Genomic DNA, 22,341 nt, shown 5'->3' with positions numbered 1-22,341 from the left:
AATTCCAGATGCATGCGCAATGATCGTTGAACAAAGAAGCTACAATACCTGCCTACAGCAAGAGTGTCAGCGTCCGCCTCAACATGCGACCTGGACACACTCTCAACAGTAAGCTAGGTTTCTTCCAACCTTCCAGGACCTGCCTAAAACTAGGACTGACCTTGGAAGCCACACCTCTCATGGAAGTGTCATCTCGTGCTGTGTATGTTTTGATCAACAACTGTACGGCCAAAGACATCAACATTCCCAAAGCCAGTCACCTGGGATGGCTCATCAACCAGGCGTTCCATGACTTTGAGCTAACAGTACCTGTCATCGGCCCCATACCAGCCGAACTAATGTCAGATGAATGTGAAGACACTGTAACATTCACAAGGCCCCATGAAGTAATCGCCATCACTTCTATTCTGCCAGTGTCCAAAGAAATCGTCTGTCGGTCAGAACTAACAGAAGACACTCACCTCGCTGTCTATGCTGTCTCAACACAGCCTGCAACAGAATCACCTGCACAGGTGACCATCAAGGCCCAGAGTCCCTCAAATGACTCAATAGAGGAACCCTACGCCAAGTTCAATGCACAAGTCCAACAAATCCTGAGCGAGGCGGATGCCCTCCACAGCGAAATGGATCGCCAAGGACTTAAAGAGGTTCTGTGCAAATACAATGACTCCTTCGCAAAGGATTCCCTGGACTGTGGCCTCACTAATATCCACACGGTGCGCATCCCAACACATCCAAATGCGCCACCCACATTCGTGAGGCAGTACAAAATTCCGATAGCGTCATACGAATCGGTTCAAGAGATCATTGACTCCATGCTGGAAAAGGGGGTCATCCGGCCCTGTAACAGCACCTACTCTGCACCAATATGGCCAGTCCTAAAGCCCAACGGCAAATGGCGGCCCACCATCGACTATCGCAAGTTGAACCAACAAGTTCCCTTATCGCGATGGCCTATGACTCAGTTGGACCAAGAGATTCCCAAAATCAAAGGCTCAACGATCCTTTCCACATTGGACGTCGCCTCAGGATTTTGGACCATCCCTGTCCACCCTGATGACCAACACAAACTGGCATTCACCTTTGGCAATCGACAGTACACCTTCACACTGTGCCCTTTCGGCTATGTCAATTCACCAGCAAAATTCAACATCTTTCTAAACAAAGCATGCCCTGATGCCAGAGCCAGAGGCAGCCTTGTCTCCGTGGATGTCCTTATGAAAAGCTCAAATGTGGCAGACCACCTCAAAGAAATTGACCATGTCCTGAACCAGCTGACAACAGCAGGAGCAAAAAATTGCCCTTCACAAAGGACAGTGGTGTAAATCCAAGGTAAACTACGTTGGCTTGCTCATCGGACATGGTGGCATTGAACCACAGTCCAGCTGTAGGCAAGCAATTCAAAACATAAAGACACCCACTAACATCTCTGAGCTACAAAGCTTTCTGGGAGTGTGCAATTATTCACGACAGTTCATCGAGAACTACGCTGACATCGCACGACCACTAACTTCCCTCCTGAAAAAGGACGTACCCTTTGTTTGGTTGGAAGCTCAGGACACAGCTATAAGCAAGCTCAAAGAATGCCTATGCTCCGCCCCATGCCTGGCCTACCCCCGACCCAGAAAAGCAATTCTATCTGGAAGCTGGATTCTCCAATCATTGCCTCAGTGCAGGCCTCTACCAGCTCCATGACAAAGACAAACGAGTGGTCGCTTATGCCAGCAAAACATTGCTTCCCCCAGAATGCAAATACTCAGACTGTGAAAAAGCGTTGCTTTGCTGTTGCAATGTTTGGCCATTCAGCGTTTCTCCAACTACATTGGAGCACAAAAGGTCATCATAGAAATGTGTCACCAGCCAGTGACCTTCCTTAACAGCCAGCTAGCAGCCTGCCAAAACTGTTCAACGGACATGCTGTACACATCAGCAGAACCAAAAGAACTGGCACAACTGCAGCTGACAAACTACAGGTACTTTGATGAGAATGTGTGTGAAGGCATGCCCACAGCATATGTCGATGGCTGTTCCTACAATCAACAGGGCAACTTGAAAGCGGGAGCTAATGTGGTCTGGCTCGACAATGACCCTTGCCCACCACAAAAATTCAAATGAGGCCCTCACTCATCGAAATATGCAGAAATAGCAGCCATCCTCATCACCCTACAACTTGCTGCATCCCACAACATCAAAGGACTCCTCATCTGTACCGACTCCAACTATGTCCGTCTAAGCTTCACATACCATCTAGCTGGATGGAAACAGAATGGATTTAAGACAGCTAACAACAAGCCTGTCAAACATCAGGAACTCTTCCAAGCATGCGATACCATTGTCACCGAACATTACATGATCGTTTATTGGAAAAGGGTCCAAGGTCACTCACGTCAACCAGGACAAGACAAAGATCTCAATGACCAAACTGATGCCCTCGCCAAAGCAGGTGCATTACATGAAGAGTCCTGGACTTTCCTGCCCTCCCACCCACCCCATCAGTGGCATTCATAGCCCGCCGCCAGCACGCCACTGGCGCGCAATCCCCCACCTCCTCCCACATTGAACTCTCACCTCAATTCACCGCTGATGATCTCCCCACCCTCCAAGCATCGAATCCAGTGCTACAAACCGTTGCCACTCACATTTCCAACCCACTTACTCATACCATTTCCACCTCCGACCTATCCAATTTATCTGATCTCCGCCAACTTCACTCAGTCAAGCACATGCTGCATCTTAAAGACAGTGTTCTCACATATGTCCCTGAGCCCCTAACTACGCCAAAGCTCGTAGTTCCTCAGTGCCAAAGGGGGATGATGCTGACACACGCCCACGATGCACCATGCGCTGGACACCATGGTGCCAAGGCCACCTACGAAACGCTCAAGCAAGTGGCGTACTGGCCTGGCATGCAGCAAGACGTGGCGGAATACGTAAATGGATGCCTGGTGTGTTGCCAGTTCTAACCGGCAAACCCAAACCACCGAGCACCACTACAACGGAAAGGAATGACCTTCCCATGGTCGGACCTCCAAATAGATTGGGTAGGACCCCTGCCACGGTCGACACGGGGAAACAAATACTTCCTCGCCGTGGTTTGCGAATTCACTAAGTGGGTAGAGTGTCTCCCAGCTCCCAACGATACAGCAGAAACGACAGCCTGCCTGTTAATGAACCACATCTTCTCAAGATTTGGACTGCCTTTAAGAGTCAACTCTGACCGAGGAACCCACTTCACTGCCGAAGTCATGCAGGAAGTATGGAAACTCCTGGGCATACAGGCCAAGCTTCATTTATGCCATCACCCAATTTCCTCAGGTCAGGTCAAACGACTCAACAGGACAGTGGCAAGCATGTTGAAGAAGTATGTGTCCGCCAATCAAAAGGATTGGGATGTCAAGCTTCCTCTGGTACTGATGGCCATCAGGGCCACCCCTCATCGGTCTACCAGAGTAGCCCTGTTCGAAATGATGATAGGACGGCAAATGACACTACCGTTACACCTGCTGTACCAACCTGGTGACCTGAACCTCATCATCGCCTACACCATTCACCAGCACCTGGAATAGTTGCATCAGCACCTAAGAGCGACTTTCGCCTTCGTGCAACAAAACCTCCAAAGAAGCGCGGAAGGTCGAAAAGCCTACTACGACCAAAAGGCCTCTCACCAGGAACTCAGGGTCAGAGACCAAGTGTGGTCCTACAGCTTCGCCCAACAAAGGCAGAATGCTCCCCATCGCCTGTCAAAGTAATTCCTTCCTCACTGGACAGGACCCCACGAGATTGTAGACAAGCTCTCACCTGTTGCCCATCGGATCAAAATCAGACAAGGGCACAGCGAGCCAGTCCTTCGATGGGTCCATCGAAACCAGATAAAGAGGCACCAGGGCTCCAAACGACAGAAAAAGGGGGTGGATCAAACTGACTGACACAGACCAACAATTCCATGCTATACACCACACTAATTATAACTATCCTTTTAAGTCAACATATAGTTTGGTTTTTTACACAACACCTACACGCTCCTCCTCCACAGCACTGCTAGGACCAACCCCTAGTGGAGAGGAGTCCTCCACACATGTGACACTCGGTTTACATTCTTAACCTCAGTCAGTGTCCTTGTGTCTCTTTGTGTTTATCTTTTCTCTTTCTCTTTGTGTTTTTCCTTTTCTTCCCTGACTATAATTTCCTTTCCCTTCTAGTCCTCATCAGGAAACTCCCCTAACTCAACTCTAAATCCAGGTCTAGAAATTAGGATTGACTCCTGTTACCCAAAATTTTTTTTTTTTGTAAATCATTGTCATCAAAAGCCGTCATCATCTAAATTAAGGCAATCCAAGCCAACATTGTCGGAAAACGATGGCTAGTCAACACCTCAATGCATACAGCCACCGCCATCTACGATCAACACGACAAGGTCATGCGCATTATCCTGCCTAGCCAAACTTTATGGATCAATGTCCCTAAGGGCTCGATCCTCCATATCGACGATCTAGCATAGTATCACCTCACCGACGATGAGTATCAGGCTGAACTCGAAATCTCACCGTTCTTCAAACAGCATTCCTTCGTCCTTGATCCAAAATTGGAAGAAAGGATCAGGGAGGAAGGAATGCAACTTATTGATTTGACTCCTGTGAATACAGCCTTAGAAGCTATAGCTCGCCTTCTGCCCACTGGTGAGCCAATCATTCGGTCTTGGTCTGTCGCTGACACAGCGCTTCACATCTCTACTATCGTAGGGTGTATTGTGACCTTGATACTAGCCTTCCTCCTGCACAAGCGAGTGAACGCCGTACAAGAGTCTTTCAGTAAATGCACGTCTGGCGTCCTGCGCATTTACCGACGTGATAAAACTGACCAAGAACCTGAATTGGAGAATCCAATCAACTTGAGTGAGATTACGCCCATACCGCTTCGTTGAACCACTGACAGTTAGATCGATCAAAAACCCAATTACAACTAATCCTAAACAACGAACCCCTATGTCAGTTGAAGTGTTCCTAACCCATCTATCCCAAGTTACCCAAGTCCTGCATCAGAATTCAGCAAGTCATGGAGATGTTGTTTGTGTCTTGTGTGTGCCTGTTCTCTCTGTCTCTTGTTCCAGTGCCCGTCGATGTTCGCACCAGGAACAACATCACCGCGCAAAAGGGGGATTATTTGTGATGTGTTTGTTAAGTTATTAGGTGAATTGTGATTGAGATTTTTTAGCAAGCATGTGATGGAAATGTTACACCCTCCCATCTGCACATTCTGAACTCCATTAATTATTAACTAAAAGAGTAACAATGCTCAGTTGTATGTCTGCATTTAATAGAAGTGACAACGTGATTCCGCAAACAGAGGACTTTTGTTGGAAAATACCCCCGCAAATCAGAAAACTAATCAGGAGCTGATTATGTGACGTCGACATCATGTGTAAGCTTCCTGTCAGCCTTGTTGTTTTCCGATTAAAAGAGTTGACGACATTAACTCTTTTCACAAGATACAAGGACCCTGTGTATCAAGAAGCATCTCATGATCACAACGTATGGAAACCCCCCGCGGCCCCACGGGAATCATTAATAATTAATGGACCTCAACACAAAGGATCCATATAGGATCCATCCCATGACTCTGCTTCCTGCTTGGTTGGGAAGTTTTCTACAAACTGAACTTTTCAATAAATGATCTCAAAAGGACAACCATTGAGAAATCTGAAGGTTTAATTATATTCACAAATAATATGTTTTATGTCTTATATATGTTTGATGTGTTCAAATGTAATCGGTGCAACTTTAATCAATGTTTTACTGGTTTTAGCAGATAGTGCTATTAAATGTGTGTAAGATATGGAAAGTTTAGTGTTGAACGAAAGTTCACGTTATTTGCTTAAACTTGGAGCTAATGAAATGTCCAAATTCTGTATTGGGTGCCTATTATGACACTTTATAAGGTATTCACCCAAAGTTCCACAATGGAGTTCATCTCACATGACGATGCCACAGGATGCTTAATCAATGCACAAAGAGAAACAGTACGGGGCATGTCTAAGTTCTGCAACAGCATCCCATTGGAAGATCGCGTCGTGGGATGGACCAAATCCTCTTGGATAAAACTCCAATGCCTGAGCTAATTCAGTGCACACGCTTCCTTCTTCGCCATGGCTTGAACTACCTACTCCAACGCTGCTAGCGTTCTTGTCGTCCAGAACTCAAAACACTCCGTTGAAACTTCGTGACTGCCAAGAATCTTCGAAGTCTTGCAAACCGCGAAACTATCCGAAGGAATTCCGAAGCTCTACGTAACCAGGCAAACCAACCAATCACCAGGAGGGTTTTTCCCAAAAGACGTCATCCAAAAGACAGATCTGCAGACCAACCCGAGGCATGGGGATTCCCTGAGACGAGGCAACAAGCGAATCTCCAACTCCGCTTTTCAGCGCAAATGCAAGTAAAACAAACAAACTTCATTCCTTGCTGAAATAAGTGCAGATGATCTCAAGCAGTAAAGATAAGACACATCTCTGCTTTTGTGATTTTCTTGGTGCGATCTAACGAATAACTTACTCCTGGGACTTCATTCAAATTCCGTTATCATCCTCTTCAGTAACTGTGTGTGTGTGTGTATGTACGTGTGTGTATGTATGTATGTGTATGTCCATTAAGTTTTAGATCCATGTAATAGAGTAGCTCAATAAATTCTTGTTTCATTTATAAAGAAGTATTGTCTTGTGTGGTGTATTTTAAGATTAAACTTTGCCCAGATCCTATGCTACCTAGCTAGTAGTTTATAAATTATCATTCTGTTTGTATTCTCATTAAGCCATGAAGTAATATAACAGAATGGAAAAGGATATACTGAATTTTACGTTCGTATAAACTAATTAACATTTGGAATTGTGATGGTTTTGTATGCATATTTTCTTTGAACACACGGACTTTGAAATTGAATTATGTGGGGGGGGGGTACGTTTGTTTTGTTTTTGATATGTTATTTTGAGTTAGTTATTACTTTACTTTTTTTCATGAATATATGGTTGACCTGAAGAATGAAAGCTATATCATACACTTGGAAAATTATGAACTATATCACCGCTTATTGACACTTGACAATAAAGAGAGATGAGACAAAATACAGATACTTGGTTCACTAGAACAAGTCAATATTTTAATACTATGTTTAATACTATTTTATATTTGTCTTTTAATTACAAAAATTCATTCATTAATTTATTAATTCATTCAGTTATGCATTTGTTTGTTCATTTTCTCATTCATTCGTTCATTCAGTTATTCATTTGTTTGTTCGTTTAGTCATTCATTGGTTCATTTATTTATTTATTCACTTTTTAATGACATGCCAGCATCAAGGCTATTTTCTTTCGTTTGTTAATTTAGTTATTCAGTTGTTCATGCATTCATTAATTAATTCAGTTATTTAGTTAATTCAGTTAGTAGCAGTGTATAAGTCGGACAATACATATACACATACCATCAACTGGTCATTAAATCACAAAATAACCAGGATGACTGAAGATTGTATATTCCCTTTGACATACTGCTGAGATTCTAGATCCTATTCATACATTTTAAAAATCTGTTAGAAATGCAGCTGAACATCATTTATAGTTTTACTGAAGCCACAATGTAATGGGCCTATAATCACAGTTTACAAATCCTGGAGAAACTGACACAGGAAACTCCTTTAAATAGAGCTGCTGCAGATGACTAAAATAAATACTGAATCCCCTTATAATGTGGTGTGGAGACGACCTCAGACTGTATGGAAAAAATGATTTAGAAAGCCAGTGTCCCAAAAGCATCTCCCTATGTGGAGAATAAAAAATAATTAAAATAAATAAAAATAAAGCCGTCAAAATGCAGCACTACATATTTCTATTCCCACACATTAAGGTTCTTAGGCAGACAACAAGCATTTCTTAAAACATTATGTAGCCCTCAACGCAGGATGGCCTGGTTTCAGACAGTGCTGCATAGTCATTTTTCATTTGTTAATGTAAAAACGAATTTTATGTGATGTACTGAACATTGCTACTGTGAATTTTGTATTTAAATGTGTCACCAAGCTAATTTTACAGCTGATTCATAGATGAGGATGTTGAAAATGCATGAATGACTTGTGAGTGATTAATGGAGATATATTACGGTTGCTTTTTTTTCTTTTTTTTTTAATTGCAGTATTTTTATTGCAATTATTAAAAATAAAAGTAGATTTTTATAAACATTATACAAATTTTATATATATATGTTTTTTTGTTTTTTGAAAATGTGAAAAAGGGAAAATGTTAGCAAGGTAAGTACAAATTTGAACTACTGGGGTACATAATTAAGCCACTCATATTTTCACACATAGCAAAGCAGCAGCAAGTGAGCGAGTAATGTGTCATGTTTAAGTGGAAGTGACATTTCATCATGCCTTCTGAAAAACTATTCTGAATGTCATGAAACTACATGCACGATTTGAACGGTCCCTTTACTAAATGTACTTTGAATCTCAAAAAGTGATATTCATAATCTGTTTGGCTTTAGGTGTGTAAATATATGAACCATCTGATTTGTAACAAATTCCTTATCTTCAATACAACAAACACTTAAGACACATCAAAATTAGGATGAATGGTTTCTTTCCAGCTGAACTAGTTACAGAGCTGGGCAAAACCCAGGGAAACACACCCTGCTGACAGCAACACTGCAATAACTCACAGTAAACCACAGGACAGATAAAGCTACCAACAAGACAGGCAGTTAAAGGATTTGGGTTTGTCTAGGCATAGGAATTTCCAAGAAGGGATGTGCAAATCTACACATTTTCTAACAGAGTCGTCAGCGTGTTGTCTGGACAACTTGTTTTTAAAGCTCTTTCTGAGATTGATTTAGCATCCACCTTACCAGTGTTATTTTAGAATACATTTACATGACAATAATTGTACTAAAAACGGATACGTTTTTCTTTTGTGTTTTTGAAAAGGTTCACATACAGACGATAACACTGTCAAAACGGATCCGCTAAAACAACTAAAGCACAGTTTTTATGCATGCCAGGCCAGTAGTTGGTGATGTCACTTTGCCTGCACACATACGCATTATACTATAGACTGAACATGTAATATGTATGCACATCACACAGTTTTCAAAATTCACATTTTTATAGTTTACAATTCGACAATAAAAGTATATTTTTCAAAAACTTGCCCTTTTACTTTTTCATCCCCCCAAATGCCATTTTGTGTAAATGAACTGCCAAAACGTATTAAAAGTTTTCCTCATTTTCCTCATATTTCCTCAAATAATCCTTATTTTACAGCATTTTTACACAAGTGCCTAAAAGTTTTAACAGTACTGTAGCTTTGCAGGTAGGTTTCTTGAAGCATCTTGGAGACGTTGCCACAGTTCTTCTGGATTTAGTCTGTCTCAGTTTGTTCTGTTTCATCATGTCATTCCAGACAGACTGGATGATGGTGAGATCACATCTCTGTGTGGAGCACTGGTTGTTGTCAGACTCCTTGTGCAAACAAAACTCTCACTGGATAATTACAATTAATTGCAAAATGAATGTTTTCAAATGTAAACTGATATTTCCCAATGACACACTACAGCAAAAGATAGAATTAATTGGCTTAAAACTATTTTTATCTGGTGAAAATACCAGTGATCTAATAATTTTGCTTACCACTGTATATATCTATAGTTTTTAGGTTTTAGATTCAGTATATTTAGTAATTTTATTCAATTGTAAGTTCTTCATATTTTCTTTTAGTTTTTTTAGGGTTTGAGTTTTAGTTTCAATTTTAGTTAACAATAAATTACCCTACACTGTATTCTGACCAGATGTGGAATAGAAGGAAACAGAGTGGAACAGAATGCAGCAGTATTTTTATAAAAGGAACACTTGAAACTTTGTCTTAAAGCTAATAAAGGAGCTAATAAACAATTGTAATGTGTCAATGACTGGTCATTTCAGCTACAGATGTGAGAACTGCAAAATAAAATCTGAATGGCTGCAAATAATGCTCCTCCTGCCAGAATCAGTGCCCTGGCTGGGTGCATTACTCACTGACTCAAAGGAAACCAGAGCATCTGGACTGGAGATCACCGCAGGGATGTTTTTAGCCATACCTGGTTGAGCAAAAAGGACACAGAGATGAATCTCAGTGACCAAGCTACAACACAAAAAAAATATACATAACGGGCCAGTCAATTTTCTTAGCTACACCACCATTCAGGGGATACGTTTTTTTTTTTTTTATTTTTTTTTTTAGGAGAAGTCTCTTATTCTCACCAAGGTTGTTTATTTGATATACAGTAAAGCAGCAATATTGTGAAATAGTAATAACATTTCAAATTAAAATGACATTTTAACATATTTTAAAATCCAAGTTATTCCATGATGGCAAAGCTGACAGGAAGCAAGTAGGGCTGGTCTGAATACCATTTTTTGAGCTTCGAAGCTTCAGTAGTAATCAACACCAAATATTCGAAGCTTCGGAGGGAGGGGGCTGAACATATTCTTCTCTCTAACACCATGTCTACACCAGACTTAATACAATAGAACCTATTCTTATACTTTCGCCTGGCTCCACTTTGCGAGCCTCCGCTGACATTCCCAAACGGTGTCTATACTGGATGCGGCACGTGCAGACTGCTGCTGCGTTATATTTATGATGTACTAACACAAATTTCAAATGATTTTCAACGGTTGCATTGTTGCGTCCTGTGTAGACACAGTGTAATTAATGCAGGAATCTCTGTGTGTTTGTCTGTTTGCATTTTTATTATGTCGAGAACCGTTCATCCAATCGACTTCACGCGTTACAGGTGTTTTGCTGCGGACCCAAGGGAGTGCAGTGTCACATTTTGGTGCAATATGGACACGCAACACGTTCAGAACAAATGAACTTACTAAACTACAGAACAGCTGGGCTGTTATTATTATTAATTATTATTAGGCTGGGCTACTGTACATTTTTTTTATTTTATTTTTTTTATGACTGCCGTATACGCAAGTATTTTCCAAGCAAATTAATTGCATCATCTGTAAAATTACTGATTAACATCCCGGATAAAAGCAGCTTGTTTTTTTTTTTTTACTCCCACAATATACTAAAGAAAATAAATAAATAAAAGCTCCTTTAATATATATATAAAAAAAAAAAAAGACACTCCACCTTAACTAGACAAAGTAGAGACCCGTCTGAAACTATAGACTACAGGCCTCAAAGTGTGAGATGAAAAATTCACTGTGCTGTGTAATGTATAGTCACATATTCAGTAATGTAAATCATTTTTGACACAGTACATCACCCCTGTGCAGCTGGATTTCAGGAGATTTTAGTTTGAAGTCCCCTGAGAATGACTTCAAGGACTGTGGTGATGCTTAAAATATGCAATGCACAATGGCCAGCAGCATAAAACAAGCTGACAGTCTTACTCAACATACTCATACACTGACAGGTAATTTATTCCTCTCAGACCGGCAGGGTCACACTCAGGGGTGGGTGGCCGCCTCCAGCTCCACCGCAGGTGTCTCATTAGATTGCCGGAGCAGCCCTGTCAACTCCACTGGAGTTAAACTATAAGAGTGCAGCTACAGCACAACACAGACTACACAGCTCTGTCTTTTTTTTCCCCTCTCTCTCTCTCTCTCTACACTAACAAAGTACGAGTTTCATCTGGACATGTCTTGTTCTTGCCTTAGGTGTACCAGAAACTGATTGATTGCACCAAGTCCCAGTTTAACATTTAAACGGGTCATAACAAGGAATCACTTTTTCATTTTTCCAAATAAGAGGTCTACTATGATAACATACTGTAATTTTTAGACCTAAAAAAAGTCTTACTGCAAAAAGAGCAATTTGAGATACTCAAAAACTCATACTTTCCTCGACTGTGGTAAACATATGCATCTGACTGTCTTTTCAATAAAACATCGATCCTACTTTACCATAAAAGCAGTAATGTGACAAAATGAGAAATTATTAGCCAAGACTAGATGATGACAGTATGCACTAATTAACATATTATGACATAAGTCAAATTTGCATTCTGCCTACAGCCCTTTACGTTCGTTTTCTTCTCTCTTAGCTCACATACTGCATTTTACACCCAAATTCCAAATAAAGCTGTTCTCATTTAGTGTAGGGTTTTGGCTAAGCTAACAAGCTAATCGGTGTGTATTATACATGTATTAGTATTATACAGGTATTTTTTCAGGATTCTTGAGTAGAAAGTTGAAAAGAACAGCATTTATTGTATAAAAAAAAATAGCAACAATGTGTACGTTTTTACTGTCACTTTTTATCACCTGAACGCATCCTTGCTGAAAAGAAGTTTTAATTTCTTTCAAAAAAGTAAAATATTTTTGACCCCAAACATTTGAATTATAGTGTACAATACTGTAAATCAGATGCAGCTTCTGTCTGACAGCCTTTAGGTATATGTTGCAGTGTTTGATCATCTCTGTACATCCACTATCTTTTTTTTGGAAGGGACATTTTGAAACTGAAACACAGACATCAGGCTTTAGAACACAAAAGCAATTGTGATTTTTTTTTTTCCTTGGTATAAATTAGAAAAGATGGAGTGTTTCATGGTTGTAAATTCATAAAGGCTGGGGGTATCATTGTAGTAGAGTGGTTATAGCTGGGTGTGTCACCCACTCAGCAAGCTCACCACAGTGTACATGAGAGACACAGACAGAAAAAGAGAGAGCCAAGTCTAAAGAGTGAGATGAAGTCAGAATGCAAAGACTATGGCTGTCAAACCACTGCACAGACAAAAAACATATTTGAAGATATTTCATTGATATTTAAAGGGTTAGTTCACCCAAAAATGGAAATTCTGCCATTAATTACTCGCCCTAATGTTGTTCCAAACCCATAAGACTTCTGTTCATTTTCAGAACACAAATTAAGATATTTTTTGATGAAATCTGAGAGCTCTCTGACCCTAGTCTCAGCCCCATATCACACCCACGGCACAATTAGCTGGAAACACTTCAGGAGTTTCTAAAGTCATTATCGGATTGGTTAGATTATACAGGATTTCCGGGAGATGTGTGTTGCATTCTTTAACATTCCACCTGGAAACAAAAGAGCCGTGGCGCCAAACCCCCTCATGAAAGAAGAAAGCTATTAAGTTTACAATTGTTACGACAAGTGCTTATCAGGGAGTATTCTCCTGAACGTAAACAACACTGATTACGTTGATAATGTTCTGGGTAAATCGTGATACTCTGCAAAATGTTGGAAGACGGTAACTCAATGAGAAGAACTGTTGAATAAATTCTGTTATTTCTGTTTTCTTTGCAAACAAAAAGTATTCTTGTAGCTTCGCAAAATTGAAGTTGAGTCACTGATGTCACATGGACCGTTTTACTGATGTCCCTACTACGTTTCTGGGTCTGGGAACATTACAGTTGTGTTGCTGTCTATGCAGGGTCAGAGAGCTCTCAGATTTTATAAAAAATATCTAAATTTGTGTTTTGAAGATGAACAGAGGTCTTATGGGTTTGAAACAACATGAGGAATTAATGACAGAATTTTCATTTTTGGGTGAACTATCCCTTAAAAAAAGAGATATAATGTTTTAGCTACAGTGTCCAGCACTAAAGTGTGCATGTGGGGGCAGTGAGTAAGTGAATGGGCAGTGACTCAGTAAGTGTGGAAGTGCGAGTGCAGAACTCGGCCACAGCGCCCACCGGCTCCCACCTGCACCCCAGCAGCTCTAGATACCGACAGACGTACCTCAACTCGTTGACCTCTGTGACCCCTGCTGACATCAACACAGCAGTACAACCACAGTGTATTGTAGGGAGAGGTGTGCGATATCATGATTTTTGATTGTGGATGATTAAAGTGGCTCACAATGTGCTTTTGAAGAAATATTGTAGTATTGCACTAGAGCACATATTCTATCTGGCACCTCCGTCTCAATATATTGTACAACGCGACATACAATGACATCAAATGCGGTAGAGTTATACTCACGGGACACTGCACTTATTCGTAAACACAAAATTACATTACTTGCATGTGCTTTAAAGCCTTGACAGTTAAACATTTCATTTGCGTGTTGTTCTGACATGCGCTTTCACGTACACCTGAAACACACACAGTCGCATACTAAAAAGCCTGCCTGACAGCACCTGATTACTGGACTAAGTTATCTTTCACGTCTGATTGCGCTAATACTGTTAAAAACACGCAAGGTTTACATTTAAACAGTCAGTTATGTCTAAACTGAAAGTAAACATTTGAGAGAAAAACATACAGTATGTGTGCAGGTCTTAAAGTGACAGCAGACTAATAGTACTAAACATGCTGCATTTTTCATTAAAGGGATAGTACATATGGTAGTATCACATCAGGGATATTATATTTTTGTGATATCACCCTCCCATACTGTACTGTACAAAATCTCTACTATTGCCAAATAATCATATTCAGGACAGAACACACAAGACACTTGATTTAGAACTAATTATTCTAACAGCAATTTTTCAGGTGATATAGCATTAGTAATGAAAAAAATAGGACAATATTTTAACATTTAAATTACTTGACTGAAATGCAAATGCATAACATAATAATGTCAGTTTGTGCTATATTTTCAAGGCTGTGAGAGGCAGGACTCATGTAAAACCTCTGATCATACTTCTAACGGGACCTATATTCAGAAGAAAGAGAAACACAGCTTCAAACTGGTGACATCACTTCCTCTTCATGGTGTCACTCACACAAATCTCACGAAATATCACTAAAAAAACACTAATATTCCCACTCTGCCATTTTTAATTCATAGCTAAATATATTTGGTTAATAAAACAATTCTCAACAACAAGATTTGCATTACTCCAGCCTTCATTATCAAAGGATTCTCCACTTTAGTCCATTATCACAATTTACAACCATAACGGATCCTGAAAAATATAAATGTCCAAAGACGCGTTAAATCTTTTCGTTTCATATATCATTTGTAATATGCCATAGAAACAGCATCCACATTTAATCAGACCAAACTAATACAGAAAACAGGATAACCTAGCAATATTTCTCTCTATAAATGGCCTTCAAAGACAGAAAGCACTACGGCGTGACACATGAGCAATTATTTTAAAAGCAAGATACTTTACATGCGGTTCATCATCTGAATCCACCATTTAGCCTGGGTCGTCCTCTCCAGTCTTCACTGAATGACACCACACAATGACCTCGAGTAATGCAACTGCTCATTAACACTTCCACAGCTTATTCTTGTAACTACTCAAGTGCATTTCAGTTGACCAAGACAAAGATCAAATTCTCTACCAGTCAAAAATAGGTCTTTCCAAAGACAATTAAGGGATAAATGCTAAGCTACTTAAAGCTTAAAAGGTAAGCCAATGATACTTTTACTCCCCTCAAAAAACTTCTAGACACAATAATAAAGTATTTACCTCATAAACTGTAGTTTCATACATGCATTTAGTTTGTATCAAAAGGTTCTGTTTAATCTAATTCCGAACGTGTAATTAACTATATAAGACAAGCTTGGCAACAGAACTCTTAAGACCCCCTAAGTAGCTGTGGAGGACCACTAATAAGAACATCTCTGGGCCTTCACACACACATAATATTCATAAAAGCTCCAAAAGTTACGTGCTAACAGCAAGTTTTTGCTTCTGAGGTGGTAGGGAAAAAACCCAGAGTAAATTCTCTTGCTTTGCACAAACCTGCAAAGCAAGAGAACACAAATAAACCCAGGTAGAGCCCTAAAAAGAACTTCTTAAAATCCACAATCCCAGGACATTGTGAGCTCTGATGGTTATCCATAATTATTACATTTGTGCAGGTCCACAAATATTGCAGGAATCTGTTCAGTGAGTGAACACATTAGCTAGATATGGTGTTTATGCATTATTTTTACATTTGTGGTTGTTTTAATATGTTGTGGGTATGGGGGGTGATAACAACAAGGGTTTAAAATTAAAGTGTTTGATTTACTGTGTAAACATACTCTAACTGAAAACTCCCTTCCCGGACCACCCATGCTCATGCTTTGTAGTGTTCAACAAAACTCTCTTGGAACTAGTGATCTACTAATATGCACTATTTGACAGCTGATGCCAGTGCTGATATTTTAGAGAGCAGAGTGTCTGATGGCCGATTTAAAGCGGATATAATCACACCGTCTAATTTAAAAGATAGCATAACACATGCTGCAATAAAATTTATATATTTTTTATCTTTTAATATTTAAATTAGAAAGAAATCATTTCAAAATTAATTATTATGAAAACAATACACACTTAAAAAAATAAACCTGTAACAAACAGATATTTTGAAAATCTATTATAGTATTTTTAACAAATAATAAAAAAAAAATTGTTAAAACATAAAATAAAAAGGAAGGAAATTCACATTTTCCTAAATAAAAATCTGCTAATATTAATCGTGCCTTCTCAGCGCTGTCAAAATAAAAGTCCTGCATCAGGCACTTATCAGCTGATAATTATATGGGCCATTCTACAGAATTGGTCCAAAGTTAGAGTTGGAAACGTCAAAAAAAAAAAAAAAAAAAAAAAAAAAAAAAAAAAAAAAAAAAAAAAAAAAATATATATATATATATATATATATATATATATATATATATATATATATATATATATATATATATAGATATATATATATATATATATATATATATATAGCAAAACACCTACTGTTTTAGTTAAAGAGATGGAAGAACACTGGTCACATAGAACAAAATAATGTTTCTGTGCTAGACGCCTTGACAAACATTATAAATCGGTTCGGGGGGAAATTATGACATGTAGGTATAAATTATTGCTTCTTAAAGTAATCAGAATACAACACCTGAAAAGAAGAAATGCTAATTGACTATCTTTCTATGGTTGAAATCAGGGGCACTTGAAAACATATTTTAAAGGGATCATATGACGTTGCTAAAAAGAACATTATTTGGTGTATTTGGTGTAATGCAATGTGTTTATGCGGTTTAAGGTTCAAACAACACAACATTTTCCACATAATGTACATTATCTTTGCTCCTCTATGCCCCGCCTTTCTGAAAGGCGTTGATTTTTACAAAGCTCATCGTTCAGAAAAGCGAGGTGTACACTGATTGGCCAGCTAGCCAGTGCACTGAGATTGGCTTAATACCTCAAGCATGTGACGCAAATGTTACACCCCTTAACATGCTTCAATGCCAAGTCCCAGCTCGATGAGACAAAACCAATAAAACCCATTATAAACAAGGCATTTGTAGCATCCAGTGGGGACATAATTACTGATTATAATGACTTATACAGTCTTTTTACATGTTGCGTATCACGCAGCTTAAACATAAAACCATGTCTGCAATTGTGATCGGAGAAACGACAAACAACAAGCGTTACTCTTCACTGGTCAAAACCGCGATTGAATCATTAGTGGCAAATTCTTTACATATGAAAACTTACTTACAGACTGTGAGTCAGAAGCGCCAGACTGTCCTCGCAAAGTTGGAAGTTGTCGAAGTTACACCACCTTTCTTTGCGTGAACATCTGGGCATTGTTATGCAAATCTGCCTACATCGTGAGGGGGCGTGTTAGAATAAGACATTTTAGGAGGGCATGGTTGACTTAACTTTTATAAAGAATATCTCTTTGGATTTGAGACTTTAGTCTTTGCAACTTTACAGATCTTCTTTATGCACCAAGAGCTTGTAACACTCCAAAGAGAAAGGAAAAATTGAAATCGCATCATATGACCCCTTTAAGTTTAGTCACATCCACCAGTCACATAAAACTGACAGTGTGCTGCTATCTGCAAACCATGCTTATTATGTTCTTCAAAGAGAGGCTCTTGAAAAGGGCAAACCACTCAGTAAAAAGCAAACCAATAAAAGAGGGAGAGTAAAATACATACTAAAAACACTTACACTGAACACTGTATGACATTCGTGTTAAAACAATATGCATGTGCAAGAACATGCACTGGATTTTAAATGTCAAGGTTTATCTAGAAAGGACCTCTCACCTCAATTAAGACAATTAAAATGATCAAATCACACATTTAACTCATGACTCCCATGGTAAAGAAGTACTGGAGATGGCCACTAGTGGTCTATATGAGAACATGGGAAAGTCTATGGAAGCTTAAGCATGCAAGGCTTTAAAAGAGACCCTTGGGCCTTTCCTTCAGGTGGAGGGCTGGTCATGGCTGTGCATTTACAGCAGCACAGATGTTGTGCTTTTGCCTCTACCAACAAATAAAATGCACTCCACAGATTATATAACCATAATTTTAGCACATTTCAAGTGCATGCCTGTGCTCTGCACTCAGCAAACATCCTCTTTACTTGCAAACCTCCGATAATAACTGTTGAATTCTGGAGGACTCTTTGACGCATGTGTGCACTTAAACACACTTAGCCAATTAAATACATTCTGGTGATGGATAAAATAAGTAGGCTATGATCACATTATGCTAATTACTTTCAGTACTTCCAGATGGCTGGGTCTTAAAAACACTTCAGCATTCTGTTATGGTGATTACTGATCAGAACTGGCATTGAATGATAAACAGCTTTACCTTTTAAACACCTTTTACAAATTTCACCCACTGAAGGGTACTCCAATCACATTCAGGTAAGAACACCCTGGAATGAATCTAATGATCACAGTCCTAGAGTGACACACATTTGTGCCAGATTGAAATGGGAACCCTCATCCTTAAATATCCTTTATATAAATAAGTAGACAGAAAGAAATACTGTCCTAAATATACAGCAGCACACAGGGAAAAACATTAAATAATGTCTGAATCAACAGGTAACTGCTTCCCATCTCGAACTGACATTAGCCTTGTTGTGAGAGATAACAGTGGGAAAGAATCATTTTTTATATTATTATTAAAATTTTTATTCCAAAGTGTCAGGCAGCTCCTGCTGATTTCATGCTTTCAGATGTGCAGCCAAAAAATGCGGTCTAGTTTTTTTCTTAGTTCTTTCTCCTCCACTCGGTCCCTCAAGAAGAGTTTTGATTCATTCTCTCTCCAACCACGCTACACTGTAAAACCCAAAGAGTTAACGCATTTCAACTGAGGAAACTGATTGCCTCAATTCATTTAAGTTTAGAAACCAATAGTTATGAGAAACCTACTGTGACTTTATATACTTTAAACTCCTATTTAATCTTAAACAAAGCATGTTTGAAGCTAAAAATATACTGTAATTTATTCTGTTTGAGGTTTGCTTAATATAATCAGTTATTGAGTTTACGTAACTATTAAGTGCAATTAACTGAGTATTAATGAACTCATTTCATTTAATAAATTTGACTGTTAGGATTGACAGTGTACCATTTTTCTTAATATGAAAGAGGCTGACAGTTCTAACACAAGTGATCGACAGCAAAGATCTGCAAATACGCATGTTAAAGATGTGATGGAAAAGCAGTTGTTGACTGCTCTTTGTTCATAGCATGTCTCAACCTCTTTCAATTCAATTCCTTTATGAGTCCTGAAAACTTAAGGGAATCAGTTGGTTATAAAATGTGGTTGTGTAACTCTTTCCTACCGACACCTCCTAAATATTCAACAATTAAGCTCAAGTACCACTTTCTAACTTAATAACAGCCTAATCAGAGCACACTGCACAGTGTGATCACCTTTCACAGCATTATTTCTTATCAAAGTAATATTATTGGGTTAGTAATTATGTGGCGGTTTCCTTATGTAAAATGTTTAGAACAAGACAGACAGACAGATAGATACAGCATAAACAATTTTGTGACTACTCAGTTGAATATCCTAGCGATAGTAGTGTAATCACTGATTATTAAAGTCGCACATTTGTACATCTTAATCTTACAGTCATATATTATCATAATGATCTGTATATGAAACATACTGTGGACAAACAGCACAGAGAGCATTGCAAACACAGATATGGATGTCTTACCTTTGTGCTAACGATACATAAACAGTCCATTCTTCAGAGCGCGACCTCTCAGCATCTCATTGCAGCTGCTTTAAACCTGTCGCTAAAATATGCGAATGCATGCATGAAAGCACTGCGCGCACGACAGGAACTTACTCTCAGTTGAGCAAATGTATGAGTCCATATACTCAGAAGTCAAGTCTGCATCACCTCATGTTTCCTTTCCGCGGCAATGTGTCGGGGATGCTGAGGAGGAGGACGCCTGCACTCATATTGACGCGCGTTCAGAGTTGATAGGAGCACCACGGGAAGACCGAGTAGCATAATGTGCTCCGCTCACCTCTGGATCGCACGCTCCAACAGCACGTCACTGTGTGTGGGTAACAGAGTGCGTAAAACGCCTCTGCCCTGCCGTTTCAACATCAACCAGTGGACATTACATTTTTGAAAAAAAAAAAAAAAAAAAAAAAAAAAGAAAAATTTTGCCGAATGTTTGTTTTTTTTTTTCTATGTAAGTGGGTTGGTTAATTTTAATTCAAAAAAATAATAAAGAAGGTGGTGATAAGAAAAGATGTTGTAGAGGATGTAATTTATATGTTACTAATCAAGTAGCAGATTTGTTTTTGATTGTGATATGCTGATATATAACGTCTGTGATTTTTTATTTTTCCAATCAAACATGAACCTTTAGAAAAAGCAAAAATACAAAGTGGGCTATACAAATAGAGAATATTAATATTATAATTTTAATATAAACTTATAAAATAAAATGTATTCTTTCAAACATTTTAGGATTGTATAATATCATGTATGAGTGTAACATTGCAATAAACTCAGAAATATTTTTCTAGGCATGTTATACCCAATTCCTGTTTCTTACATGCTTTCAAAATCACAGTGGAGAAACATAAATTAAGAAATAATAGTACACCACAAAGCTACATCCTCAATGCCAGTGGAGACATGAAATCAATCTACGTTCAAACACTCATCTGATTCATCTGAGATTTCATAGAAATGAGTGTTATGCATTCTTAAAGGGTTAGTTCACCCAAAAAAGAAAATTAGCCTGCGTTTTACTCACCCTCAAGCCATCCTAGGTGTATATGACTTTCTACTTTCAGACCAATCCAATCGGAGTTATATTAAAAATTGTCCTGGCTCTTCTAAGCTCTATCATTGTAGTGGGCGGGTGTTTCTGTTCAACAGTCCAAAACACATAAAATAAAGCATACACATCTATAATAAAACGTGCCTCACATGGCTCTGGGGGGTAAATGAAGGCTTCCTATAGGGAATCCTTTTTGTAAGAAAAATATCCATATTTCAAATGTAATAAACACTTTTCTCACACTTCTGCTGACTGTCATATACGGAAGCATTCCAGTGGATGATGTAGGATGTCTCTGTCGCGCACGCACCTCTGAGATACGCTAGTCTCACGAGTTTACGAGTGAAATTTTTCTTTACAAATACTCGTTTTGTGCTTCTGATTCATGACCGGCATTTTGTTTTGTTCTCTCTCTGCATTCGTCACTAATCACACAACGCAGACATCCTACGTCATCCGCTGGAACTGCTTCTGCATATGACAGATAGCGGAAGTGATAGAAAAGTGTTTATTACATTTGAAATAAGGAAAAGTGCATGGATTCGCTACAGGAGGTCTTCATTCAGCCCCCAGAGCCATGTGAGGCACGTTTTATGGATGCGCGCACTTTATTTGATGTGTTTTGGACTGTTGAACTCACTACAATGATAGAGCTAAGAAGAGCCAGGACAATTTTTTATAACTCCGATTGGATTCATTCGTCTGAGGAAAAAATTAAATAAAATTCTTATACACCTAGGATGGCTTGAGGGTGAGTAAAACAGAGAAATTTTCATTTTTGGGTGAACTAACCTTTTAAAACACTCTCTATCCACAGCGTGGCAGATCACTTCCAATCCCAACAAAAGTAAAATCTTCCCACTCTTTAGAATAAAACAAGATAACTCTTAATGTTCTGCATTGAGTGCCACAGAACTCCTATGTGCTATTTCAGAGTAACACTTTTAAACCGGTCAGAAATGTAACACTTCACACACTTAGCATCATGAACTTCAATTAAATCCTCAATTATCTTTCAAGCTCAAGTTTAACAAGTACTGGACCTTCTGAAGTAGGTTCACCAAAGCTGAATCATTTCAATCACTTTTGATACTGACATTATAAGACATAACAAAAGAATGTGTCTGAATGATCTTATACATATAACCTTTGTACAAATATAGACACAAACTACAATTCAAGTTCTTTAGTTAAGCAATATAACATTCACATATAACACCAATGAAAATAGTTCCTATATAACTGAAGTAGCAACTATTGCAAGTCTTTAACTCACACGGTAGTTCAGTTTTGTTTCAGAATAAAGA

The 22,341-nt window shown here is 38.8% G+C and overlaps 1 protein-coding gene across 1 annotated transcript in view; it reads right to left on the bottom strand.

Annotated features, from left to right (window-relative positions):
* Positions 1 to 22,341, bottom strand: part of LOC109097926 (disks large homolog 1-like) — a 129,965-nt gene that overhangs the window by 104,829 nt on the left and 2,795 nt on the right.

Source organism: Cyprinus carpio, chromosome B6 (assembly GCF_018340385.1).
Source record: "Cyprinus carpio isolate SPL01 chromosome B6, ASM1834038v1, whole genome shotgun sequence".
Classification (NCBI taxonomy): domain Eukaryota; kingdom Metazoa; phylum Chordata; class Actinopteri; order Cypriniformes; family Cyprinidae; genus Cyprinus; species Cyprinus carpio.
This window is presented reverse-complemented; position numbering and strand designations above follow the sequence as displayed.